This window comes from Brienomyrus brachyistius, unplaced genomic scaffold (genome assembly GCF_023856365.1).
Source record: "Brienomyrus brachyistius isolate T26 unplaced genomic scaffold, BBRACH_0.4 scaffold59, whole genome shotgun sequence".
Lineage (NCBI taxonomy): Eukaryota > Metazoa > Chordata > Actinopteri > Osteoglossiformes > Mormyridae > Brienomyrus > Brienomyrus brachyistius.
In genome coordinates, this window is record NW_026042334.1 from 1,852,671 (window position 1) to 1,866,179 (window position 13,509).

Sequence of the window (13,509 nt, forward strand, 5' to 3'; positions counted from 1 at the left end):
ATTGTCGAGGGTTTTCCTGCATACATGTGTGCGTGTGTGTGTGTGCATGTGTATGTCCTGCATCTCCATGTAAAAGAAGCTTATTTCATTTCCTGCGCTTAGATGAAATTGTTCTTTCCCATCCTGGGAACAGTCCCCTGCACTAGGGAGTCACGGTCCGGAAGATTCTGCAGGATCTCTCTGTCAGAGGCGACCTTAAAACCAGCACTGTCACGGTGTCCGCGGAGGGACGGGTATCGCCTGCGGTCCAGCCACCTCGGTCGCGATGGTCGTTTCTAAAAATAAACAAAATTAAAGGGCTCACTCCCTGGAGTTTAACCTCTTAGCACTGTCAGTTACATAATACACCATATCAAGTGCACTGTGTCTGGGGTCTTCTGATCCTTTCCTTTAATCATCTGTCAATCTATTTGTCTTACTGCGCTAGGATCTTATAGGGTAACAGTCTGGGAACGTTAACGAGTGCTAATAAAACAATCCACCACGGATTTCTGCCTCACCCGTCAAGCCGGTAATGCTATAATATTTAGATTGATGATTATATTCAGACAAAACTTGGGTCACGGGTGTGGTAGTCTTGGTAAGCCTACTCAGAATTTATAGCTCTCATTATCTCCTTCCAACTGCTGTGTTTTTGGCAAATGGCATCCTGCCAGATCCCTCCCACAGGTATCTCCATGCTGGTGGGATCGGCACAGTGGTTTTCACCGTTTCCACCATGGCCCTCAGGAATGTTCCAGATGCAGAGCTGCTTTCCCATACCCCTATGCCCCCCCTCCCCTGTGCATTCAGCCTACATCTGCCCCCAGGCATCCGCCCCCCCCTCACCTTCATCCCTGATGCCCCAACAGGCCGCCATGGCACCAGGCCGGATCCCTCACGTCCCCAGGCAGTACAGGCACACACAGCATATTTTTATGGCCCCACTGGACCCCCCCCCCAGAATAACCCTCGATGGCATCCACACCGGTGCTGGAGATTTCACTTCTTTGACGCACGCACACATTTTTGCAGAAGCTCTCCAGCATGTGCATGAAGGGCAGGCGCCGTCATGGGGCCTGGCTGACAGAGTTCCAGTGGAACCAAACAGAATACATAATTCTCATGCCTCCATTTGACTACAGCATGCTTTGTCCTACTAAAAACAGCAAAACATCTGCTCCAGGTTTTGAGGTTACCCATAATCCTCTTGGTATAAGACCCCAATCAATACCAAGTCAAGTTGGCTCAAGACGTGGAAACATAAGTATTATAATCATTTGCCATTCAGTACCTCATGGACTTTAACACCATGGAGGCAAACAATCCCATTTTTTAACTCCGGCGCTCACCCACCACCTGTCCAAATGAAAAATGCATTTATGCTTATGGAAATTTCAGGCAACACTTGCCAATGCAAATCAGTGTAGGTCAATAGCTTTATTTATTTATTATTATTTTGTTCTCATAGGTAATGAAAAATCCTGATTAATATTGTTGAACCATGAAAGTTTAACATATGCCATCGTAAAAAAAAAAAAAAAAAGCCCCCAGTGAATTTGGGGTAAATATGCTCGACTGTCATCCTTTTCTGAGACCACCCAGGCACAGAGCAAAGTCAGTAACCAACTGGAATATTAATAAACATGTTCCCTGAGACCCTGAAGCCCGGCCACGGATTATTAAGAATAGTTCAGACAAATTCATGACCTAGTCCAATTTTAAAAAAAACATGCACACATAATCCATTCACCTTGTCAACCCTAAGCACTTATCCAATTCAAGGTCAAAATGAGCCTGGAGCTTATCTCAGGAAACACAGTGACTGAACGTGAGGACACGCACTGCCCGGGACGTCAGTCCCTCACAGACACGACTGCTGTAAAAACACTGCTGGAACTATTGGAGAACTGTTCATCACCTAATAAATCATCTGTTTACTGACAACGAGGCCATGATATTTTGGGCATTTCGGAATAACCAGCTGACTGCTGAGGTGAAACGTCTACTGTATCAATGCCCCCTTCACTCTTCTGATTAGTTCCAGGGTCCTGGATGAATAAGAAACCAGCTATGACTGAATTACAGACACGGTCAATTTCTTCACTGCGCCTGATTGAAAGGCTTTTATGCAAATGTGTCTTAAATGTTATGATAATGGGGATCAGGCCTCGTATCCTTTATATCGCTCGGAATTATTCCCACTGTTGCCTCCTGTGCTCATTTCCATCATTAGTTGCATGATCTGCTGGAGAATTCTGAAGGAACCCTGTTACTTTACCCTCGAGCGAGGTTCCTGAACTGTTGCGCTTGTCATATGCACGCGCTTGGGCCCAGAGCAGGGAGGCAGAACAGGAGCCGGGAAATCGGGTGAACGAGGGATTTAATTAGAAAACAGCAAGGAACACGATACACCATAAAAGGACGGATGTTAATGACCGGACCGGGGAAACAAACTTTAATGCGGACTTAAATGCATGGACTAATCAACAGTGACGAGAAACAGCTGATAACATGGGGATTCCACATGAGGTAGATGAGGAGGCGTGGCACACAGGAGGAGTGGACGAGCGGGGCGTGACACGGCTAACATATTGAGTTAAATAGCGGGTTAAAGATGCGCTTCTATAGCCTGAAGGATTGACGGGATGTAAACAAACAGTGAGCGAGGACACGAGGCTGGTTCGTACACCCTCCCATTACAGCCGTTCGCAGATCGCCGATTCCACTTGTGGTGAACCGCGTGGTTTGGCGCTAATCCCGAATGGCAGGTGCATGTCACTGACAGTGTAAGGATGGAGAAATCACAACACAGAAACAATGACTTTTTCCCTTCCACTTGTACTTTCAATATATAGATTAAAACCGTCTTCAGCAGGTCCATCTTTTTTTCAAGCTTTCGTCTCCCAGGAGGATACCCAACACCAATCCCCTATAATTTGTCTTGAGAGAGAATTAATCCGACTTCATTAACACAGAGGGATGTCTGTTCATCGATTGGCTCACCTCAATATCTGGCTCCGATCCATTGAGGCAGTACCTTGAGCATTACTGTTTGTTTTATGCATTTAAAACCCTCCCCCCACTCCCTTAAAGGGATTCTAGAAAAGCAACAGGCAAGATGCGATTCGCATTCTCAGAGCTTTTCGGACGATGCCGGTGACCTACTCCTGACAGCCTTACCCTCACAGAGGTTATCATCTGAGGCTGCGGCTGTTACACCCCCCCCCCCCCCCCCAGGACAGCAATAGGAAGGTCAGGCCTGGCGAAACAAGACCTCCTCATCACACAGGGAGGCTCATCGGTACCGCGAACAATGCTTCGGTGCGAGGAGGCGTCAGTTTAATTAAGGAGTTACGTTCAATTAAGTGCTTAACTGGCGAGGTGAAGTGAAAAGCTGCGTATCTGCTGCCCAGCGGGACCGGCCCAGGTGACAGCGTTCTCCGTACCATCTACAGCAAGCCTGGAAAGAGTTACGAACAGCAAAGAGCCCCAATTACCTTGCGTTTCCCCCAGGGGCTGGAATCACCCTCAGTGCAGATTCCTCTCTGTGCAAATGACGGAGCTCTTGTGCTTTATGTCCCTGTCATCTTAAAGGTTTTCCCGCACAAACATCCACATGGTGTAACACAGGGGACCTTTATGAAAATGAGCAGTTCTTGACAGGAGTGTGTTTCAGCCTTTCAGTTGCCAGACATTTTTTTTTCTCTTTCTATGGAAACGAATATTGATCGTAAAAGATGAAGCCATACAAGTAGGATGCGGAAAATGGGGGTAAAAATTTCAGTCTAATGGATTATTCCAATTTAGCTGTCATCCAATCACGGACGTGAATCCACACAGACTGTTGAGTTCACGCCACGATGTGCACGGTGAAAGCTAGATGCCATAAGGTCACGTTTAAATGGGTGGGAGCGCGCACTCCTTTCAGGAAGAGCCCAGCTGTTGAGGTTTGTCTTGTTTCGCTGGTGTTCGTGTGACAGGGGCAGGCCAGCACGCGCGATGAAAATGCAAGGCCACGCTGGCCCTCACCGGGGGGCTCCACCTTCTGCTTTGCAGTTTACCCCCCCCCAGCTTATGTGGTCCTGGGTGAGAAATGGAAATGAGGATCCCCCGCTATAAATGCCAGCTGGCAAGTCTTCAATACGTTGTCAAGACGGGGTGGGGGGGCCACATTGCACATCTGTCACTGAGGCTTCTCATGAACAGGTAGTTTTATTAGTTATACTGGTTTGATTCATAACTGTACAAACACACAGCTGTAACTGTGGAGCCACACCGTCATGGGGGGGGGGGCACAGGTGGAGGGGGGGGGGGGGGCAGGTTTTCCATGTCTCCAGGGCACACTCCGCAAATGAAACCCCTTCTTCAAAGTCTCATTGAGGCCAACAATGTGCATACGATAGTGGAGTTAAAATTTTCAGGACGACTAATTACCTTGATGAACCACTGAAGTTCAGCGAGGCGGCACAGCAGGAGAGCAGCGGGGAAAACGGAAAAAAGGTAGTAAACTAAAATGCATGTTTAAAAGAATTTGTAACATCAGTCTACAATTCCAGAGCAATGGACTCACTAATTCTAGGTTCAGAATTTGGAACAAAAGGCAAAGACAAATTCAAAACATTACTATCACATGAGATTCAAAGCTTTATTGTGATGTACACAGAATACAATGTACTTAGTACAATGAAACCTTGCATACCCTCCTTGCAGACTACAAAATGACGATGAATATGAACCGGTTTGGTCTTTCACTCGAGTCTTTTTTCCAGCAACATTGCTGTGTCATATTAAACCCAAGTTAATTCGACGTACATTTCCTTATCATGGTGTCATCTGCTGTTCCATTTTGTGTGATGCTGGAGCCCATCCTGACAAAGATAGGCAAGATCCTGGGTAATGGTCAGGCCGAAGCGCAGATTCACCAGGGCCTCCTGGGTGGTATGAAACCACTACACTACCCACAAGCCACTGCACTGCCCTGTATCTTCATATACAGAACATACATTTTGTATGTGTGTTTTTAATATGCCGTTTATTGGAGGTGCACAGCAACATAAATATCTCTTTACGACAGATGCGTTTCCGATTAATGTGTTCATATTCGGGTGCATCCCTATTGTATTCCGCAACAGTGACTAAGTTAACTGAAGAACAACTAGTTAAAGGCTTGTTGTGGGTATACACAGAATCTTTCGTCCTATAATACAGATAGACGTAGCCTACACATGCACCACCCAAGTTTAAATATCCATGGCCATTGCTCTTCACTCAACTCTCCCCCCCCACCCCACTTGAATATCCTACCCAACTACTGTGATCAGTATCCTGATGACTGAACCAAAAACGCCTTTAAGCAATAACTGAACGGCCACCAGCTCAATACATTGACTAATACGTACCAAGAAACACAGCAAAAAGAGTGAGTGGCCCAGAGCTGAAGTGCCTGTGCGGAGGATAAACACAATAACCGGGACAGTCCTTCAGCGTGGACATTCCAATAATGTTTCATCAATGTTTCATCAGTCTGGTTCGGAGCATCTGGCTGACTAGAGAGGTGACCATGGGGTTAAAGAGAGATCTGTGATTATAGAGGAGCTACTTCAAGGGCATTCCTGACAGAGAGAAAGCGAGAGAGAGAGAGAGAGAGAGAGAGAGAGAGAGAGAGAGACTTGGAAACACCAGCCTTATTCTCTTGTCGCCTTCCTTCTCAGCCCAAGACAGACCACCAGCCTATGCAAGTCCCTGAGATACAGTTGGGAATGAAATGTCTCCTGTGAGTTTGAGTCTGTGAAAAGCAACAGAACACAGACTCTGTCAGTGTGATCGGATGTCTATGCAATACCATAATAATCAACATGCCATCAAAGTGTGAATGTTCAAAAGGAGTTGTTTACATATTATTAATTCTAGTTTTGCTCCCAAAATGTTTAATTCCTTTAAGATACTCTATTTGTACCCCCTTCTTAAATGACCCATGTATCAGAAAATACCCGCATAACTCAGTAAAAGCCATCTGGAAGCATGGCAGTGGGGGGGTGGGTGAAAAATCCCTTTTGCACGAGCCACCCGCAGTCAAAGCGAATCTTTGATTTCCGGGAGTGACAGTTCCGTAATTAAAGTGGCACGCCAACGCAACGGAGGACGATGCCTTCAATTACGCTGTCGTCTGTGTGGTGCCACACACACAGTGTCAGACCTGGTGGCTATCTTGGAGGCGGCTAGGATATCGCTACTGATAACATGCGCCTGCCGTGTCAGAGGGAGATGAGGCACGAGCCCAGCGCCCCTGGTTCCGGCTGAACCACTCTGCTACTCCGATAAGGCAGGTCAAGCTGGCCCTCATGCAAAAAATAGGGGGAGAATCAAATTGCAGGCATAAACTGCTTTAAAAAATAACAAATTCTCCAAATACAGGGGGAGAAGTAGATGAATGGAACTGCTGGATACGCAGAAAAAAACCCAAATAACTTTCATTGAGAAAAACATTTTTTTTACTTGTGGAGGCAACAAACAAGAATCACATTAGCTACCTGTGTAATTAATCTCTTTCTTGTTCCAATTATGCCAAGGAGTATTTTCTCTGTGCTTAAGAAAAGCAAGCAGAGAGCTACACCAGGTAAGTAAACACTCAAGGAGCCGGGAAACAGGCAGGTCAAATCATTATTTACTCCTCATTGATCGAGGAGCGGGATCCTTCCTGGTGTTCATTTTGCATGGATCGCACTTATTACCTACCCAGCATCCCCCAGGATGCACTGCTTCGTTTGGAATATTTACAACTTTAATTTCACTGTGTGCTGTGTTAGTGGTCTTAAAACGGAACAAGGGACTCTGCAGCAAGGATTAAGACATCAAGTTCTGAGAAAACCTCTCTTTAGCTTCGGAGAAAAGCAGGCCTTGTCCCTCTCTTCCCCACTATCAAGCACCAAAGACATCTTTTGTAGGGCAAATTCTGAACTCGTGTGTCTACTGATGAAGGTTGCAAAGCACATTAGTCTGATAAAACCCCATTTAAATAGTGTTTATATTGATGATAAGTAAAGACGGTCTGGTATTGACGTTGGGCCTATTGCAGAGCAGGTAGCTCTGGGTAAGCACACATCAATATCAAACATATGCCTCTATTACAATGGTCCCAGTGGATACCGTTTGCCTCTGATGACTGTCGAATGAAATTGATCCAAAACAATAACAGGTGTCACCCATACATTTATCCTCCTGGACCTCGAAACCACCGAGTACAATACAAAGACAGATGGTGCCAAAGTCAGACAGAAAGAGGAAGGAACAGCTAGATAGAGAGAGAGAGGAGTGCCATCAGTTTCTTGGACACAGCTGATGAGACAGGAAGTGAGGCGGCCATGACTCATTCATCAGTGGGACATTTGTGGGGTGCGTACCAGTGAACACACGCCGACCGGAATGCAGAGGAGTGACACCCCGTCCGTCAGGTTCACTTGTGTGTTTTTCCCCATTTGAAAAGGTTTTTTTTTTAGGTATCTCATAACTGGATTTTTGTTTACATTCAGCAGTGGTTTGCGTGAGCACCAAATTAAAGTCTGCGTAAAAAAAATAAATAAAAAAAAATTATGATGCCTTATACCAGGAGTCAATGGCCTTTCTTGGACTCTCAGTTCATTACATTCTTTATCATTCTGCTCAGACAAGACCTGGAACCAAGCGCACGGAAGGTTCCCCCCCGCGGCTCTCGAGGCTCTGTGCGGCACCAACATGGAAACTTTGGACCGGGGGGGGAAGGACTCCCAGCAGGGGAGGTACCGCGGCGAGGTAACGCGAGGCGTTCGATTTGAGGAGAGCCACTGGCGCCACTGCATATGCAGGGAGCAGCGAAACTCAATATCACATTAATGTTTAGCACACAATACCAACCGGCAAAAAAAAATTTTTTTTTAATTAATCAATCTGCCACACAGCTGACACAGCAATTCATTTGACATAATATGCAGCGCTCGTAAAGCTGGAATTAGATGGTAAGGAAGTTATTATTCCTTTTTTTGGGGGGGGGGGGGTCCAGCTAAGACATCACATTTCCGGGCAAGTAGATCGTAAAACAAATTGTCGTTTCGTGCAGCAGATCCTTCGGAGGTCCTAACAGTGATCCTGTCAGAGGAGCAGGCACGTTTTTATCTCTGTGCTCTGCCATGAATCACTGCGGCTCATGACAGAAACTCTATTCTCATCTCAAGAAAAAGAAATATAAAAAATACGCAGTGAAAATGTCAGACTCGACCTTGGGCCCCGGACCTCCCTCTGTGGCGTTGGCGGCTTAGAGAGGCTACCTCTGCAGGTGCGACGTAATTACAGCTGCCGCACTTTCGGCCAACCTCCACTAGGGGGCCGACCACGCAGCGTCCCCTCTACAGGGGTCTCTGAAGCCGGCGTCTCATGTACAGCGTCCCCCCCCCCCCACCACCCCCCAAACAATGTCACCCACCTGTTTTGCCGTTGCTATGCACCGTCTTCAAGGGTCGTACACTGTTGCTGGGAGGTGACCTTGAATATGTGTAGGTATTAAATTCTTCTCCAGACCTTTTCAAAGAAACCATTGTACCATTCAACAAACCAGTTCCATGACTGAAAGGGTATTACATACGCAACACATTCAAATTGATACTATATGCAGAGATGGTATGACAGTTTCCAGGCCATTCTGACTTAATCACAATGAATTCTAAAGGCAAATCGCTCTCTTCAGATCGGCCTGAATATTGATGACCTGCACCCCGTCCTCAAACCCATTAAAGATTAATAAAAGCACTACAGAGTCCCTTAGATCTAGACGCTCCGCTATTTAGTTTGAACCTCGACTTGGGCTCATTACTCATCCAAGCCCACGGCCCGGACATCTCGTCAGGCCCCCGAGACGAGAGCATATGAGGCGAACCATAAAAGAGAGGGTTACCATGGGAGGAGGGACTTCTTTAACCATTTAAACAGGGATGGAGCTGCAGGTGGGCAGGGTTAAAAAAAAAACTGTACAGAACAGAGGGATGGCAGGGCTGTACCAAGATGAAGTGAAAGAAGGACAGATTAACAGGATGGTCAGGATAACAAGCACGCAGCAGGGCTGGGGCACAGTTGGGAAGGGTAATAAACAAGGTAGGATGAAGTTTGGCTGAGATATAGGAGGACTGAGCAAGAACAGGACAGGGATAAGGAGGTACAGGATACAGGGAAGCTACAAACGGATGAGGACTGAGCCAGAACAGGACAGGGATAACGAGGTGCGATGGTCTATGTTATGATATTTTGACTTTACTATGAATATTCCAGGGGGCGGTATGGTGGTGCAGTGGTTAGCACTGCTGCCTCACACCTCTGGGACCCAGGTTTGAGTCTCCACCTGGTGGTGCAGTGGTTAGCACTGCTGCCTCACACCTCTGGGACCCAGGTTCGAGTCTCCACCTGGGTCATATGTGTGTGGAGTTTGCATGTTCTCCCCATGTCCTCGTGGGGTTTCTGCCAGGTACTCCGGTTTCCCCCCACAGTCCAAAAACATGCGGAGGCTAATTGGAGTTGCTAAATTACCCGTAGGAGTGCATGTGTGCGTGAATGGTGAATGGTTCCAATTGCATTCTCTTTCTCACTTTCAGTACATTATTCAATTAATTTTGCTTTGTGCTAATGATTATGCCCAACTAGAGGCTAATGTAAGTGTTCCAAGCATGTTTAAGGTAGGCTAGGCTGTGACGTTTGTTAGGTTAGGTGTACTGTATTAAAATGCATTTCTGCTTTACAATAGATTCATCCACATCATAACCCCAGGAGCTTCTGCATCTTATATCCAATACAGCAAAATACAACAAAACTGAAACTGAATGCAATGCATACCGATGAAATAAATCAATACCAACCGAAAGACTATATATTGTAAATATTGCTGTCAATGTTCATTTTTGCCTTATTTTACAAAAGTAAGACACTTTTTTGTGCCTCTAACACCTCTAAAGCTGTGGACCTCAGTCATCTCCGGCTTACAAGGCTTCCCAAGGGTACCTGTACTTCCAGTGCAAATGAACTGAGCCGCAAACCTTACACCCTGACCATCTGATTATTCCTTATCAAAAAACATGTAGCTAAATTCAGAGGAAGGGCAAGAAGCACGATGACAAGTGAACAACAAGGAATGTCCCCCCCCCCCCCCCCCGTGTCTGAAACGAACTCAGAGGGACGTTAATGGACATTCGCCTTGTCGGAAAAGGGATGTCACAATCAAAGAAATCACATTGTAACGTTCAGTTAGTCCTCCAGTTCTACCACTTGCTGGAGAATGATTATCTGATCCCAGACAGTGTTTGGGGGTGGGGGTGAATTTGGAAGAGGATGTGAGTATTGGGGAGCAGGGGGTCATTCAGAAATGTCTAGTCAACCAGCCTGTATGTGTTTTATTTCTTGAATATATACAGATGTTTTAAGTATGACCTTAGAATAGATACACAAAAAAATAATCACCTTCCAGTGGGGCTCCTTTTCTTAAAATGCCATCGTCTCTATTGAGAGAAAGTGGAACAGCCCCATGGAGATGCAGGATGGAGTTCACACAGGACACGGTCCTGCAAGGAGAAGCTCCCTCCTGTTCAATGTAACAAAAAAAAAAAATCGATATATCCTCAGTGAGGTTTTTGTTCCCCTTGTCATAGATTCAGCCGACGGTGTCTGCAAACCGCACACTGTATAATGTTTTAATGAGCTTCTAACCCAGGCAGTCGTACCCAGATCATCTCCGGTTCCTCCGTTTCCCATTAGGCGGGAGCAGAAAAATAGCACGGGGAGTACACGGCAAGGGTGTGGGGGTGGCGGGGAGTAATTCATCAAGAGACCCCAGGGGAGAAGCGGCCACGGACAAGACACGACAAGCAGCGCGCGGCCAATACGTCGCAGCTCCCGAAACGTTAATATTTACTCCGAGGTGTAGAGGCGGATGAATCGGCGTGGCTGGGTCCCCTCGCGGCAGGAAGCAGCTGCTGCTCTCTCCTCGCGGAACCCTCTCTGTGCGTGACGCGCTTCACACGGGCAGACCGCCACCGGCACTTCAGAAGTTGTGAGCAGGACCAGAAAAAAATAAATACATTTAAATAAAGCATGATATGTTTCATCCAGCAGCGCTGTTAAAAATAAACGCATCGCAGCTATTTGAATGATTAAAAATTAAATATTATACCAACCCTCTGTCTGAGACATTGGCACACTAAATTATGTATTAAAAGTTTCACCTACACTGTTGTCAAGCAGTGGGACGCCCAGTCAGTACCGGGGTAATGGCTCTGGAACAGCGGCACAGCCGGCTATCTGACTTCCTGCTATCTGGCAGCAGCTTCAAGGTGGAGGTAGGGGCTTAGTAACATGATTCAGGGAAACGTAACCTGGGTCGACTGTCAGCCAGAGGCGTAGGGACGGGACAGGCGAGGCAGCCTGTGACCCCCAGCTGGACTGATTACATAGTACATCGCAATGACAAATCTGCTTCACTTGTGTATTCTTTTTTTCCACAGTAAAGGGAAAACAAAGGAATTGTGCTTAATAATATCAAGAAAGTAAACGTAATAAATTTTTACCATGCCGGGAGAGGGGGACTTGGCGGGGGGGGGGCATCGAGTATATTGCTGAGGGCCCCCAGTGTCCCTAGAATCGCCTCTGTTGTCAGCTACGTCTGGCCTATGCATATCAGAAAAACTTTATCATCCAAGATCCGTTACCCAGTCAAGCCGTATTTTCATTCACTCGGTAAAGTAAACTAATGGCTGGTTTATCACAAGGCACATGACTGTGACTGATGGTAATTTAAAACTGGTGCGTTTAAAAATGCAAAAGAAATTAAAAGTGTATGATAATGTTGTTTACTTTCAGATATAAACTACTTATATAAAAATAATTATACACGCGCACACGCACACACACACATACGCACATATATATGTATGTGTATTTCTGTATGCATGCATGCAGCCTCTCTTAGGGTTACGATGGGATTGCATTCCGATAAACCTACTGTAAGTTGCAAGTATCGTAAGAGGAAAGGGACTGAAACAGAAAAACATTAACCCTTCATGAAGTCAAAATACTGTAACGTGTACCATTGTAACTCAGGGAGCGTCTGTATAATTTATATAAATATAATATTTAATATAATATAAAACCCTCCCTTATAAAAGCAGGATATGCACTAAATCAGAAGCATCACTGATGATGAAAATCACCCTCTCTTTGCTCAATCACACAAACCATCGTCCAGCAAAGACCAGAAGGACTGGTTGGAGGTGACCAATGGATTCTCTCTCGGAGAGTTTATCCTCAGACAAATTCCTCTGCAATAGCTAATTGTAAACTGATTGCGTTTTCATACCTGTGGTTTCCAGTGTTTGTCTACAGTGGTATTAATTCCCAGTTATTTATTCATTGACAGCAGCAGCGTGCAGCTCACTGGGTTCGGACTCTGTACCTGAGATCGGAAGATCGCCTGTACAAATCCTATGGTCGGCAGAGTAATGTCGCTGTTGGACCCTTGGACAAGACGCCGCAAGAGGCTTAACCCATATAGTGCTCTGTGGACTGACCCTGTTCTCGCAAATGTATGTTGCCCTGGATAAATGCATCCATTAAATTAAATTAAATGTATTTCATAACAATAAAGACACTGTACTGATGCCTGTAGCGACGTTCTTTTTTCGCCTACCCCGTCGTGCACTCCATGACACACATATGGGTGAGTGCAGGTTTGGCAGCTAAGGGCAGCCACCTGCAGCAGCGCACATGGAGCTGGGGGGGGGGGGGGTTAAGGAGCCTTACTGAATGGCGCACAGACATGTGACTATTATGCCGGAAGCCAATGGCGACCCTCAGATCACAGGCACAGAGACTTAGCCACGTGCACTATGAGCCACAGAAGGCAAGTGAGAATTTCAATGCATGTACATGACATTAAACTCACAATTGATTTTGCAGAGATGCATTTGGAAAACTTCGCTTTTCCCAAAAACTATAGGGGCCTAAGTGTTTCTGACATACAGACACATCCTGTGCAGATCTGCCGTGAAGCTCCGCGGGATTAATGTGGTAATCGCTGAGATTCCGACCGTTCAACATATTTTTATGTTTGCCATTTAACTTGGCGTGTGCTGAACCGCACCGAGCTGCTCAAGTCTCTTTTCGTGCCGCTTATCCGCATCAACGATTTCAATATCTTATTTTGAACTATGAAATGTCAAGCCGTTTCAAGCAGAATTAAACTAAAAATGTATATACTCTTAGTCTCTCAAGATACAGCGAGAATGTAGTGTTTACGTACATTACTCATGAATTTTAAATAGCCAGACATTCTAAATGGAAAGCTTTGCAATTTGAGGGATTTGTAGACATAAGATCCAAATCTTTATTGAATACACTTGCTGTGATGTTTTTGTCCAATTTGCAGAGGTACATTCATTTCATTATTCGAAAATTATATTTATGCATGTACAGATTGGATGAAGATACTGAAAACCATATTTCAAGAATTCAAAAGCTGTG